The sequence below is a fragment of the Schistocerca gregaria genome, chromosome 8 (assembly GCF_023897955.1).
Source record: "Schistocerca gregaria isolate iqSchGreg1 chromosome 8, iqSchGreg1.2, whole genome shotgun sequence".
Taxonomy (NCBI): domain Eukaryota; kingdom Metazoa; phylum Arthropoda; class Insecta; order Orthoptera; family Acrididae; genus Schistocerca; species Schistocerca gregaria.
In genome coordinates, this window is record NC_064927.1 from 72,228,521 (window position 1) to 72,242,332 (window position 13,812).

A 13,812-nucleotide genomic window follows, 5' to 3' on the forward strand; every position below is an offset into this window, starting at 1 on the left:
GTCGAAGAGACTAATGCCACCCTCAGGAATTGTATCGCCATTAGGCTGGTACCACGCTATTCCATAACACTCGAGGACATTTCGGAGTCATTCTGCTAGTGTAGATCTGTGATACTGGCGCAGCTGCGGTCACCACGTGGAACATCTCCTGGGTGTCCAGTAATTTGTAACCGATGGACCGTTTCGAGCTTATTGTAATCCTTGCACCCTCAGTTTGACGATCGGTCAAGTAAATTGCTTCTCTATTGCATTCTACAGGTTCTTTGTCTACATTAGTCCACTACTCTAATCTTAACCTCCGGAATTGCTTCGGATTGGGCGGGTGCTGTGCAACTGCATATGCCTGGAAGACATTGTAGCAATCATTTTGCTAGTGTACAGCAATGACACTGCCGTGGCTACGGTCAGCGCAAGGAACCTCTCCTCGGTGACCAGTAACTTGTAATCCATATACCGTGACGTTTCATTGTTACCATTGCACCCTCACATTGATGATGGGACACAGAAATTGCTTCGGCGGTGGATACAACAAGCTCTCTACTGACATCTAAGATACCAACTCCGCCCTCAGGAATTGCCTCACCATGTAAGTAGGCTGTTTAGGATTTTTTATTGGTACCGCCGCCGCCACGTAGCGCTCTGTATGAAAATCACTGGCTGTGCTGTGCGCCTGTCTGTGTTACGTTTGCATTGTTGTCTGCCATTGTAGTGTTGAGCTGCGGCAGCTGGATGCTAACAGCGCGTAGCGTTGCGCAGTTGGAGGTGAGCCGCCAGCAGTGGTGGACGTGGGGAGAGAGATGGCGGAGTTTTGTAATTTGTAAGACTGGATGTCATGAACTATCATATGTATTTTGACTATTAAGGTAAATACACTGTTTGTTCTCTATTAAAATCTTTCAGTTGCTAACTATACCTATCAGTAGTTAGTGTCTTCCGTACTTTGAATCTTTTATTTAGCTGGCAGTAGTGGTGCTCGCTGTATCGCAGTAGCTTGAGTAACGAAGATTTTTGTGAGGTAAGTGATTTGTGAAACGTATAGGTTAATGTTAGTCAGGGCCATTCTTTCGTAGGGATTTTTGAAAGTCAGATTGCGTTGCGCTAAAAACTATTGTGTGTCAGTTTAAGCACAGTCGTGTAAAATTTTTCTAAGGGGACGTTTCAACCACTATGCATGTGCTGCGTTATTGCATATGCCTCGTGGACATTGTCAGAGTCATTCCTGTGGTATACACCTATGATACTGGCGCGGCTACGGTCACCTCATGGAACCCCTGGGAACCCAGCAGCTTGTAACCGATGCACTGCTGTCCTTTTCTTGTTGCCCTGCACCCACACTCTGACGATGGGACACAGAAAATGCTTTGGCATTGGATACTACGCGCTCTCTGCCGACGTCTCTCCTAGACACTAATACTTCCATCAGAAGACGAATCTCCATCAGACGGGTACTGCCTATGCGAAATGCCTCAGGGACATTGTCGGAGGCATTCTGCTGGTGTACGTCTATGATACTGCCAGTTTATGGTACTCATACACTGGCGATGGGACACAGAAATGGCTTCACCATTGGATACTACAGTCCCTCTGCCGACGTCTCCAGCTTACTAACTCCACCCTCAGGAATTAGCCGTTATGCGGGTGCTGACCTATTGCATAGGCCTCGAACACATTGTCGGAGTCATTCTTCTAGTGCATGTCTATGATACTGGCTGACGGTGATGAATCAAAATCCTTACACCCAGGCACACGCAAGAAAGTGCGCACTTTCTTTTGTGTCGTGGCTGCCGAGAAAACAAGCAATTCTCATACACTACCAGTTCTGAATGCTACACCTAGCTTAAATTTTCATCTTTCCTAAAAGAATTTCTTCCAGTGTCTCGAACAAGTGTATTTTCATGGCAGATAGCTGCCCCCTTTGTCGTATGCTGTGAGTTGTTGGGGTGAAGCGAATTCTGTATTCTTTACCTGCTCTGAATGGCGGGTTTTTCATCTAAAGTAATTTATGAATCTCCCAATTCCTTCAAGTAAAGTCCATTTTGTCGAGCCAGCCACCAAAAAAAAAAAAAAAATCCACAGCTAAAGAAAACGACAGGGCCTCAACGTGATGAAAGAAAGGCAAGGGAAGAGGGAAATTAACTAGGCTGTCACTGGTAGTAATTGATACTGTCTGCGGTTATTATCCATCGTTAGAGGCCGCCTACAGCGCTCGTGGTAATGTTCTAATGACATTCTGAAATACGTTGCATGACAGTTTAGGAGTAAAGTGTCAGTTAACAGTTACAGGGAGGGCGTTTTGTCAAACTGTTGAGGAATGTTTATGCACTCCAAAGAAACTGCATACAGACAACGAAGTAAACCACCAATTTTGGTGGGAATCATTGCCATCCACACGAATTAAAGCTGATGTTGCCTGGTAATGTTTGTAGCAGTGTTCTGCGGCTCTAATGACAGATGAACATATCGTATTTATAATATTCATAGTTGTCGCGTGTTTCCACTTCTACATTCTAGACAGCAAACAATACGAGTGGGCCTACATACGCGCACAGTCTTTCGAAATGACGGAAAGTAATTTGAAATTTGGGTATAAATATACAACCCGTCGGATTTTCGGATCTCTTATACAATTTATTGAACCATTAACTAGCTATCGAGCCACGACAGACTCAGCATCTGGTCGAGGTGTTACAGAATCATGTGTAGCTAGACGCGGTGTGGTGAGGGTGTGTGCATCACAGCATCGAGATACATTTGGTGCACGATATAATATTCCTGTAATAGCTCCATCTCATGATGAGCCTACACTGGCTTGAAAACTAGTTGCCGGCCGTGGTGGTCTCGCGGTTCTAGGCGTGCAGTCCGGAACCGTGCGACTGCTACGGTCGCAGGTTCGAATCCTGCTTCGGGCATGGATGTGTGTGATGTCCTTAGGTTAGTTAGGTTTAAGTAGTTCTAAGTTCTAGGCGACTGATGACCACAGCAGTTGAGTCCCATAGTGCTCAGAGCCATTTTGAAAACTAGTTAATGGTACAATAATTCGTATGAAACATTAAAAAATCCGACGGGGTTGCATGTTTATACCGAAATAAGTCATCAGTTTAATTCATAGCTGCTGTTGGACATCCATAATGGATATAGTGATGCAGAGTAATTTTGGTTCACCACTCACATTACGTGACTTGATACTACAGCTGCTGTCGACGTGAGAAAGAAGAGGCGAGGCTGGGAGCGAACACTTACGTACATCTGCATCTACATAATTACTCTGCAATTCACACTTAACTGTTGGGCAAACAGTTCATCGAACCAGTTCCACATTATTTCTCTACCGTTCCGCTGTCGAAAAGAACGTGGGAAATGAGAACACTTAAGGAGACCCGGAACGTCCTATACCTCCAATATTAAATGTAAGGAACATTTTCTTATGATCTATTAACACCAGAATGATGACACTTTTACAGTATAATATTACATATATTTAATACCATGTACCATATGGATTTTAATTTATTGGTGTTTCTTGGAAAGATATTAATTATTTTGTTACTGAAAATAATTGACACATTTTTGGCATAGTATCTTCGAAATAAAATCTGCTATCAATTATGTATTACAAAAAGGCTATGATAAAAGGTGTATATTGGCACTGTTTACATTCCTCGAATATTTTAAGTCTTTATCTCTAATAGTTTAGCAGAAAATGTTCCTTATGTGGCAAATAAGTGAAATTTTGGAAAACGAGTTTCAAAGTTTCACTATCATTTTAGTGGAGTCCAGCACCATAAGAGGTGTTTACACTGTCACTAGACATCTCCCCATATAGCCTTCTTTTCGCACCTTTCATTCTTTGTCTGGCTTGCCTCTCACACTCCTTTTCTTTCCTTTCAGCATCCCGTTTCCTCTCATTGTCTATCGACATCATTGCACTCACCATGTACTTTCCAGGCATCACATCCAACTTCTGCAGCACATTGCACTTTATAATGTTACCTTTGTTGTACGTAGCAATGGCATCATATACCCCAAAATGAAGAGTATGCATTTCCACAAACTCTTTTTTTGGGATTCTGGTCCAAATTACATTATTCACACTCTCATTTTGATTTTGTTTACGGTCATGGAGGCATTTCTTCAAGTTTAGTTGCAGAAAGATCTCTTAAAATTGGTTTTATAGCCTTCATGACAGTTTCTGGTAGACTGTGATGATGCTTGCATACACGTTCAGATCCCTGATATTTGTTGTACTTGCACCAGGAATTGGGTCCCTGTGGGCATAGTCCATGTAGTGGTTCCTCGTCAGTCGATAAGGCGTGGTACTAAAGTGCCATTACAGCCTTTTCCATTGCATCAACACTATTTTGTCTTATTGCCAGTCTATAGCCTCTCTGCAATCTGTTGATTACCTCGTCAGTCAATCTTTTAGCTCCACCCAAAGGTTTTCCATCAATGAGTACTTGGCCTTTAATTGTGGTCTTTAGTCGACGCAGCCTTGTTCCCATACGTTTCTGAACGTGACCTATGCACTCCTGTTTAGTAATGGTAACATCATTTCCACAAGGTTTTAGCTCAGATACAGCAGCAAAAGACTTCCAATCACCATCACCCAGGAACTGTAGGTATCTGACCTTGTACCACAGAAGAGAGCGACTGAAAATATCTTTCACACCGGAAACTTCCATGGCCCCACTAGACCCACCGTAATTCCTTCGACAGTTTTCTGCATGCTCATCCTTCACTCTTTTAGGACACCTATAACTTTTGTAGTATCAGCACTTGTTGCCGTTATTACCCCATTATGTGAAGTATGTCCGCGTTTCTGCCACGTACCATCTAGTGCGACGGTAAGGCCCCGAGGATTCTGAACATCTGGAATTTTTTCATTCACCGCCACAGCTTCCTCCACTGCTTCTTTCATGGATTCTGGGCAATATCTTCAACACAGGATCCAACAACCGAGTTATATTTTAAGAATTTCGTTGGTGGTGGTGTTGGTGGTAGATTCATTACACCACAAAACATTTGATCAGCAGAGTATCCCTCACCGATTGACCTTAGAACATAAACACATCTAATATTTACACCATAGTAATTGCTTTTCTCACTATCGGTTTCAACTTGGCCTACTTCGACATATTCTGAGTTCCAAAATGAAACACTGTAATGGCAATTAGTACAATGGAGACAGATTTCTGCTGCAAGTCCTATGTGTCGCTTGACATTTACTGACATACTCAATTTGCAACATTCCTTACACAGAACTGAGCTCTCAATCACCTTTGAGAGCAATGAAATGTTAATTATTTCGTTCACATTATCCTCACTACACTTCTCCAATAAACTGCAGTACCTTTCAGTTGATACATGCAACTTGTTGCTTGTGCTAGAGACAGGAGTAGCTTTCACTTCATGAATAACCTCACTATTTTCAGAATCATTTCCCAAGGTCGGAGAAATTCTCACAGTTCCACTAGTGTACGTCGGAGGTGGCTTCTTCCTCTTGTAAACCCTGTAACTAAATCGAGGCATATTTGATAAGTTCCAGTTACGCAATAGAAATACAACACAAATCGTGCAATAACCACCAAATGCTCAATGTAAACAACAGTATCCAAAGACTACAAAATGCAGAAAAAACAATTGTCTATCAAATCGTGTTGCCAACATAATATAAAGTCTTTGGAAAGACCGGAAGGTTTGAAAACGATGTTTTCAATGAACATGTATCCATGGAAATTCAATGTCACGACATGCCCTCTACAGCACATTATTAAAAATAATATTTTCAATACTTGGAGTTGAGCTACAGGTAAGATTAATATGTTATTTTAAATAGGAAGATCTGTAGTATTTTATTTCACAACAAACTGAAAACCCAAAAGTCATCATTTTTAGGTTCCGGGTTCCCTTAAATCTCTTCCGTGCGAGCTGTGATTTCTTTTATTTTATTACGACGATTATTTCTTCTTATGTATGTGGGAGTCAACAAAATATTTTCGCATTCGGATTAGAAAAATGGTGAATGAAAATTTCGTGTAAAGATCTCGCCGCAAACGACAAACACGTGTTATAATGATTACGACTCCAGTACGCGTATGATATCCTTGACACTGTCTCGCCTATTTGGCGATAGCAAAGAACTAGTTGAGTTTCTTTGAACCTTTTCGATATCATACATCAGTGTTATCTGGTAACGATCTCACACTTCGTTGCAGTACTCCAGAAGGGGCAGAAAGGCATAGTTTAGTCTGTTTAGTAGATCTGTTAGACGCTGAGGTGCGAAAAGTTACGGGATTCCAATATGCACAAATACAGATGGCGGTTGTGTTGCGTACACAAGGTATTACTGGGCAGTGTACTGGTGGAGATGTCATTTGTAGCCACGTGATTCGTAGGGAAAGGTTTGCCAAGTGATTATGGCCGCACGCGGGGTTAACGGACTCTGAATGCGGAATGATAGTTGGAGCTAGGCGCGTGGGTCGTTCCATTTCAATATTCCGTGATCCGCAGTGCCAAGAGTGTCCCGAGAATACTGTTGTGGTTGGCAGGAGAGCCATTACCGTGTTACAAGAGGAGGCCGAAAGGCACGCGTTTTAGCTCACGCAGGCTGGCGTGAGGTCTGGAACAGGACAAGGAAATTAGACTTTAGGAAAACGGACGTAGCTGGTGGAATACTTAACTTTAATCCATTAATGATTAACGTCGGTCTGGACGGTACATGATTCACAATATCAATAACAACTGATACGGCGCCTTGCTACGTCGTAGCAAATAACGTAGCTGAAGGCTATGCTAACTATCGTCTCGGCAAATGAGAGCGTAATTTGTCAGGGAACCATCGCTAGCAAAGTCGGCTGTACAACTGGGGCGAGTGCTAGGAAGTCTCTCTAGACCAGCCGTGTGGCGGCACTCGGTCTGCAATCACTGATAGTGGCGACACGCGGGTCCGACGTGTACTACCGGACCAAGGCCGATTTAAAGGCTACCACCTAGCAAGTGTGGTGTCTGGCGGTGAAACCACATTCCTCCCCCGCAAATCGGCGTACGGTTGTGGCATAAGGCTTCCGCCCGCCGTGGGGAGGACCCCATGTTGACGTATGAGACGAGGTGGGGAGTCTAACGACAGGCGAGGCTGTCCCACCCGCACCCAACCATTCGGACCGCGGGGAGCTAGGAAACGCCTGAAAACCTGCTCCAGGGTGCACGCCGACATGCGGTGTATGCGCCCGTGGAGAGACAGGAGGGGCCGAAGGGTCGACCTCCATCGGGCCGGGGCACCCGACGGGCGAAGACGACATGTGGTCCGGAGCGGGCAAGAGTTCCATGTCGGAGCACAACTGGTCACGGGAAGCGATCGGCGGCGCGTGACCCAGGGAATCGCCCGGCGGTTGCAGCGACGCGTCCACTGCGGGCGTCGCCGGCGGGAGAACAGGCAGCGGCGGCGGTGTCGGCGGCGCGTCTCCATGGGGCAAAATGGAAGGCAGCGTCGGTAACACCTGGGGCTGAGGCGAGCCAGTAGATGGGTCCCCGGGGCGCTGCCCGGACGGCGCCGTCGCTGAAAGCAGACGGCGAGCGGCAGATCCCGTGCGACGACAGAGGCGCAGCTGGTTGAGATGCCGACGCACCTCACCAGAGGCCCCCAAAGCCAGATACATAGCGCGTCCGAGGCAGCGAAGAATGCGCCCTTGGAGCCAACGCCGTGAACCTCGATAGTGGCGATAGTAGACAACGTCGCCTGGAGCAAAAGCAGGTGTCTGCCGTTGCACAGGAACCTGATGCGGCGGATGTAGCAAAGACATCAAGGTTCGATGAAGACGACCGTGGAGCAACAGAGACGGCGAGCGACCATCTCGGGGCTGAGAGCGATACGAGGACAAAAAGAGCAATAACGCGTCCTCCCGAGAATGCGACTCTTTCAACATCTGTGACTTGAAAGTCCTCACCAGCGGCACCGTTTGACTGCCGCGAAAACGGCGCGGACGGCAGATGTTGAATACCAACCATTGGCCTTGCAGAATGACTGAAATTCTGAGGACATGAATAGCGTGCCATTGTCGGAAACAATAGTCTGTGGAAGACCTTCAATGCAAAAGATAGCTGATAACGCTTGGATGGTGGCAGATGACGTCGTGGAAGACATCCGGACAACAAAAGGAAAATTACTCAATGAATCGACCACAACCAACCATCGAGCATTCCAGAATGGATCAGCAAAATCGATGTGTAAGCGTTGCCAAGGGGAAGTGGCTTTTGGCCATGCAAAGAATTTCCGCGGTGGTGTTGACTGTTGTTCGGCACACACCATGCAAGAAGAGCACATATTCGTAATCGCGGCATCGATTCCGAACTAAGTACAGTGCTGACGAGCAAGTTGTTTCGTTCCCACTATACCCCAATGTCCTTGGTGGAGAAGCTGTAACAGAGGACTTTGACGAACGTGGTACCACGACCATGGACTGATTATTATCAGAACGCAACAGCAAGACACCACGTCGTACAAAAAGTCTCTCCTTGTGAGCAAAAAATCGGCGAACCAACGGGTCCCCGATCCGTGACTTTGACAAGGGCCATTGCGTAGCAACAAAACGCAGAACGGTAGCAAGGACAGGGTCGGCAGTTGTGGCTGTAGCTACACGACGAAAATCAATCGGAAACGATTCGACCACGGCATCGGTTTCCGCATCAATGAACATGCAAGCAAGTTCGGAGGAATCGAATGCCGTATTCTCAGCAACAGGCAAGCGGGACAACGCATCGGCGTTTCCGTGCTTAGCAGTGGACCGATACAAGATATCGTAGCGGTACTGCGAGAGGAAAACAGACTAGCGAATGAATTTCTGCGCTGTACGTGGAGTTACAGGCTTGTTCGGATGAAAAAGCGATGTCAAAGGTTTGTGGTCTGTGATTATGGTAAAGTGACGAACATACAAGAAATCATGAAACTTTGTAACATCAAATACGAGAGCCAATGCTTCTTTCTCGATCTGCGAACAATTTCTTTGCACAGACGAGAGCAATTTGGACGCAAAGGCAATAGGTCGACCGTGCGATCCATCTTTGTGAGCAAGCACAGCACCGATCCCGAAATCCGATGCATCCACTATCAACAAAAGGGGCTTCTGGGGATCGAATGGCGTAAGGCAAGTATTGGAAACCAACGCCGATTTCAACTGGCGAAAGGCGCGTTCGCATTCCGTCGTCCAGACGAACGGAACACCTTTACGGCGTAAGCGATGAAGCGGAGCTGAAATGGAAGAGGCATGCGGAACATATTATAATACGTAATTTTTCTCAGCACACTCTGTAGCTGCTTCAAATTCTGCGGCGACGGCAAGTCTTGTATGGCACGAAGGTGCGTGGGACTGGGATGTATGCCTTGTGCATTGAGTACATGTCCCAGGTATGGCAAGTCCCAAGCAAAAAACACATTTGTCCTTCCGCAAGCGAAGACCATTTTATCGCAAGACCTGAAATAATGTTCTGAGATTTTCCAAATGTTCTTCTTCCGTCCTTCCGGAGATCACAATATCGTCCAGATAATTTGCTTCAGTAGGGACCGACGCACAAACAGTTTGTAGATATTGCTGAAACAATGCAGGGGCGGATGCACACCCGAATGGTAGTCGTTTGAATTGATACAACCCAAGATGCGTGTTAACCATCAAAACGCGATGGGATTCTTTGTCCACCGGTATTTGCAAGTACGCATCTGCGAGGTCCAACTTCGAAAAATATTTACCGGGGCACAGTTTGTCAAAAAGATCTTCCGGGCGGGGTAAAGGAAAAGTTGCAATCACTAGTTGTAGATTCACTGTTGCCTTGAAGTCCACACAAAGTCTCAACTTTCCGGAAGGTTTTGGCAAAATTACTAAGGGTGATGCCCAGAGATAAGCCTGCACACGTTCAATTACACCTTGTGATAACAAATCGTGTAACGTTTTTGTGACCTCATCACGCAATGAGTGGGGAACATTGCGCGCTCTGAAAAATTTCGGTTGCGCGTTTACTTTCAGTTCCAAATGTGCTTTATAGTTCTTAGCGCAACCGAGGCCCGGTGCAAAAATGTCTGCAAATTCTTCACATAGACGAGAAACACTGTCCGAAGGCACCGACTGGTTCACTGACAGTACCTTTTTTTTACTATAGACAAGTTAAAAAACTGAAATAAATCGAAACCAAACAGGTTCACTGCAGAAGTACGAAGGACGTAAAATGACAAGTTTTGTTTGTCCTTTGTATGTTGCAAGAAGGCTGCACTGTCCTAACACAGGGATCTCTTGACCTGAATAGCTAGTTAACTTAACATTTGCGGCACGCAACAGAGGTGTGCCTAGCAGTTTGTAAGTGTCTTGATTGATCAGTGAAACGGCAGCCCCGGTATCGAGCTGGAATGGTATCACTTTGCCGTTAATGTCCAAGTATACAAAAAGTTTATTGTCCTGCTGACGTCAAGAGCGACTGTCTCGTGGAACGTGAACTGAAACTGGTACAGAATCACTTGCGACTTGACGGGAGTTCCGGCGATGTCGACGCACACTATTTTTGGGACGAACGCAGTCACTGTTAGAGTGGCACTGCGCGGAGTGGAATGAACTATATGAACTTCCATGGGCGAACTGTCGGGAGCCTGAGTGTCCTTGGTTCGATTCCGATTCCGGCGCGAAGCAAAGGGCCTGGAACGATTTGAGCTTCCGATCTGAGCTTCTTCTGGCAAACACTCTGAACATGTCCTTCTGATTACAATAAAAGTAAACAGCTTGGCGTGACGGGCAATTCACACGCGAATGTTTAGTAACACACCGCGGGCATGTTTTGATCACTGCATTTGCTTGCCGGCGCGGCACACGTGGCTGAGAGCCTGGCGGCAGCGACGTGGCCGGGCGCGAGGGTTGATTACTGTTCCATGCAGCTCGCCCGGCGGGCCGGTTAACCTGACACACTGCTGGCGTAGTTTCAAATGATTCCTGAGCAAAGTCAAGTGTGTCCTGCCTGTCCAATATGTCCATCACTTATTGAAGGGAGGGGTTTACTAGTTTCAAAATCTATTCCCTTATACGAATATCAGAAACGTTCTGTGCAATTGCATCACGTACCATAGTATCAGAATAAGGCAGTCCACATTGACACTCAAAAGCACAATCCCTAGTAAGGCCTAGCAAGGTTGCAACCCACTCCCGATTAGTCTGACCTGCCGTACGTTTTGTACGAAAGAAGGTATACCGTTTGGCAACTACATTGACTGATTCTTTGAAATATGCATCTAATGCAGACAAAATTTCTTGGTAGGACAGAGTTGCTACGTCGCGTAGGGGAAGTAATTTGACTATCACACGGTACTTTTGTACCCCGACGGATGAAAGGAGAAAAGGCTGCCGCTCGTTACCTTGAATTCTGTATGCGACGAGATGGAATCCAAATTGGCGTGACCACTCCGTCCAGCTTTCCAGTGCAGCATCAAAAGATCGAAAAGTTGGTGCAACAGGGTGTTGTGGCTGCGTTAGCGGTAAAGCGGCTGCTGCCGTATCGTTTTGCATCGCACGTTGACCCTGGACGAGCTGTCCAAGGGCATCCAGTAAGGCCTGCGTCTGCTGATTTTGTAAGCGATAAAATTCGGACAGTACATATGGAGATTGTGGCGAAGCCATTACACAAGTAAATCAGGGCAGTTTAGAGAAGAACGCGGTTTTGCCTCGTCGTCAATGTTGTGGTTGGCAGGAGAGCCAACACCGTGTTACTAGAGGAGGCCGATAGGCACGCGACTTAGCTCACGCAGGCTGGCGTGAGGTCTGGAACAGGACGAGGAAATTAGAATTTAGAAACAACGTACGTAGCTGGTGGAATACTTAACTTTAATCCATTAATGACGAACGTCGTTCTGGACGGTACATGATTCACAATATCAATAATAACTGATAATGGCACCTTGCTAGGTCGTAGCAAATAGCTGCAGGCTATGCTAACTATGGTCTCGGCAAATGAGAGCGTAATTTGTCAGGGAACCATCGCTAACAAAGTCGGCTGCACAACTGGGGCGAGTGCTAGGAAGTCTCTCTAGACCTGCCGTGTGGCGGCGCTCGGTCTGCAATCACTGATAGTGGCGACACGCGGGTCCGACGTATACTACCGGACCGCGGCCGATTTAAAGGCTACCACCTAGCGAGTGTGGTGTCTGGCAGTGACACCACAAATACCGCTGCCTCTCACCACCGACATCGCAGTGGCCGCAGACCTTTACTTAACGATCAACTGCAGCGGCGTTTGCGTAGAGCTGTCATTGCTGACAGACAAGCAACACAGCGTGCAATAACCGCAGAAATCAATGTGGGACGTACGACGAACGTCTAACAGCACGATATCGCCTGCAGCGCCTCTCGTGGCCTCATGACCTTATTGGTTGGACGACAGACGACTGGAAAACCGTGGCCTGGCCACAGGAATCACAATTCCATTTGGTAAGACATGGTGGTAGGGTTCGAGTGCAGCGCACACTCGACGAAGCCACGGACTCAATTTGTCAACGACGCATTGTGCATGCGGGTGGTGCCTCCATAATGGTTCGGGCTTTGTTTACGTGTAATGGAATGGGTCCTCTGATCCAAATGACCGATCATGACTGGAAATTGTTATGTTCGTTTACTTGGGAACGACTTCCAGACATTTATGTACTTCATGTTCCCAAAGAGCGATGGAATTTTTGTGCGTGACAATGCGTCATGTCACCAGGCGAGAATTGTTCGCGATTGGCTTGAAGAACATTCTGGACAGTTCGAGTGAATGATTTGGCCATCCAGATCGCACGACATGAATCCCATCGAACATTTATGGGACAGAACCGAGAGGTCAGTTCCCACATAAAATCCTGCACTGTCAACATATTAGTAGTCATGTACGACTGTAGAGTTAGCACGGCTCAATTTTTCTGAATGGGACTTCCAACGATTCAATGCCACACCAACATGCTGCACAACGCCGGAGAAAAGGAGGCCCGACAATAGGTTCGGAAGTATCTCATGACTTTCGTGACCTAACTGTAAGTGTTCTGAATATGAAATGTAGTCTTTGGTTCGCGTTTCCTACAGCTTTAGCCATGTGACGGTTCCAATATAAGTTGGTCATTTTTGTAGCCCATAGGTATTCCGCCGAATGGACAACCTTCAAAATAATCGCGTAACCATGTATCGTGGGTAGACAAGAGCCGACCATAGGAAATATTCACCCCCATTGGAGGGCAACACCGACAATACGACGGCCGTACTACGGCAACTACTTGCAACATTAGCTAGCATGCGAAGTTCAGAAGAACGCGAAATCCATAAGATTGGCTAAAATTTACAGACGCGCGCAATTTGGCACGGACTTCAATGCGAGATGCCTTTAATAGGTTCCACAACGAAACATTGTCTCCAAATTTGGTAGAAAATCCGAAGAAATTCTGGTCGTATGTAAAGTACACAAGCGGCAAGACGCAGTCAATATCTTCGCTGCGCAGTGCCGAAGTTACTGTTACCGACGACTGTGCCGCTAAAGCGGAGTTATTGAACGCTGTTTTCCGAAATTCCTTCACCAGGGAACATGAATGGAATATTCCAGAATTTGAAACACGAACAGCTGCTAGCATGAGTTTCTTAGAAGTAGATACCTTAGGGGTTGCGAAGCAACTCAAATCGTTTGATACGGGCAAGTCTTCAGGTCCAGATTGTATACCGATTAGATTCCTTTCAAATTACGCTGATAAAATAGCTCCCTACTTAGCAATCATATACAACCGATAAATCTGTACCTACAGATTGGAAAATTGTGCAGGTCGCACCAGTG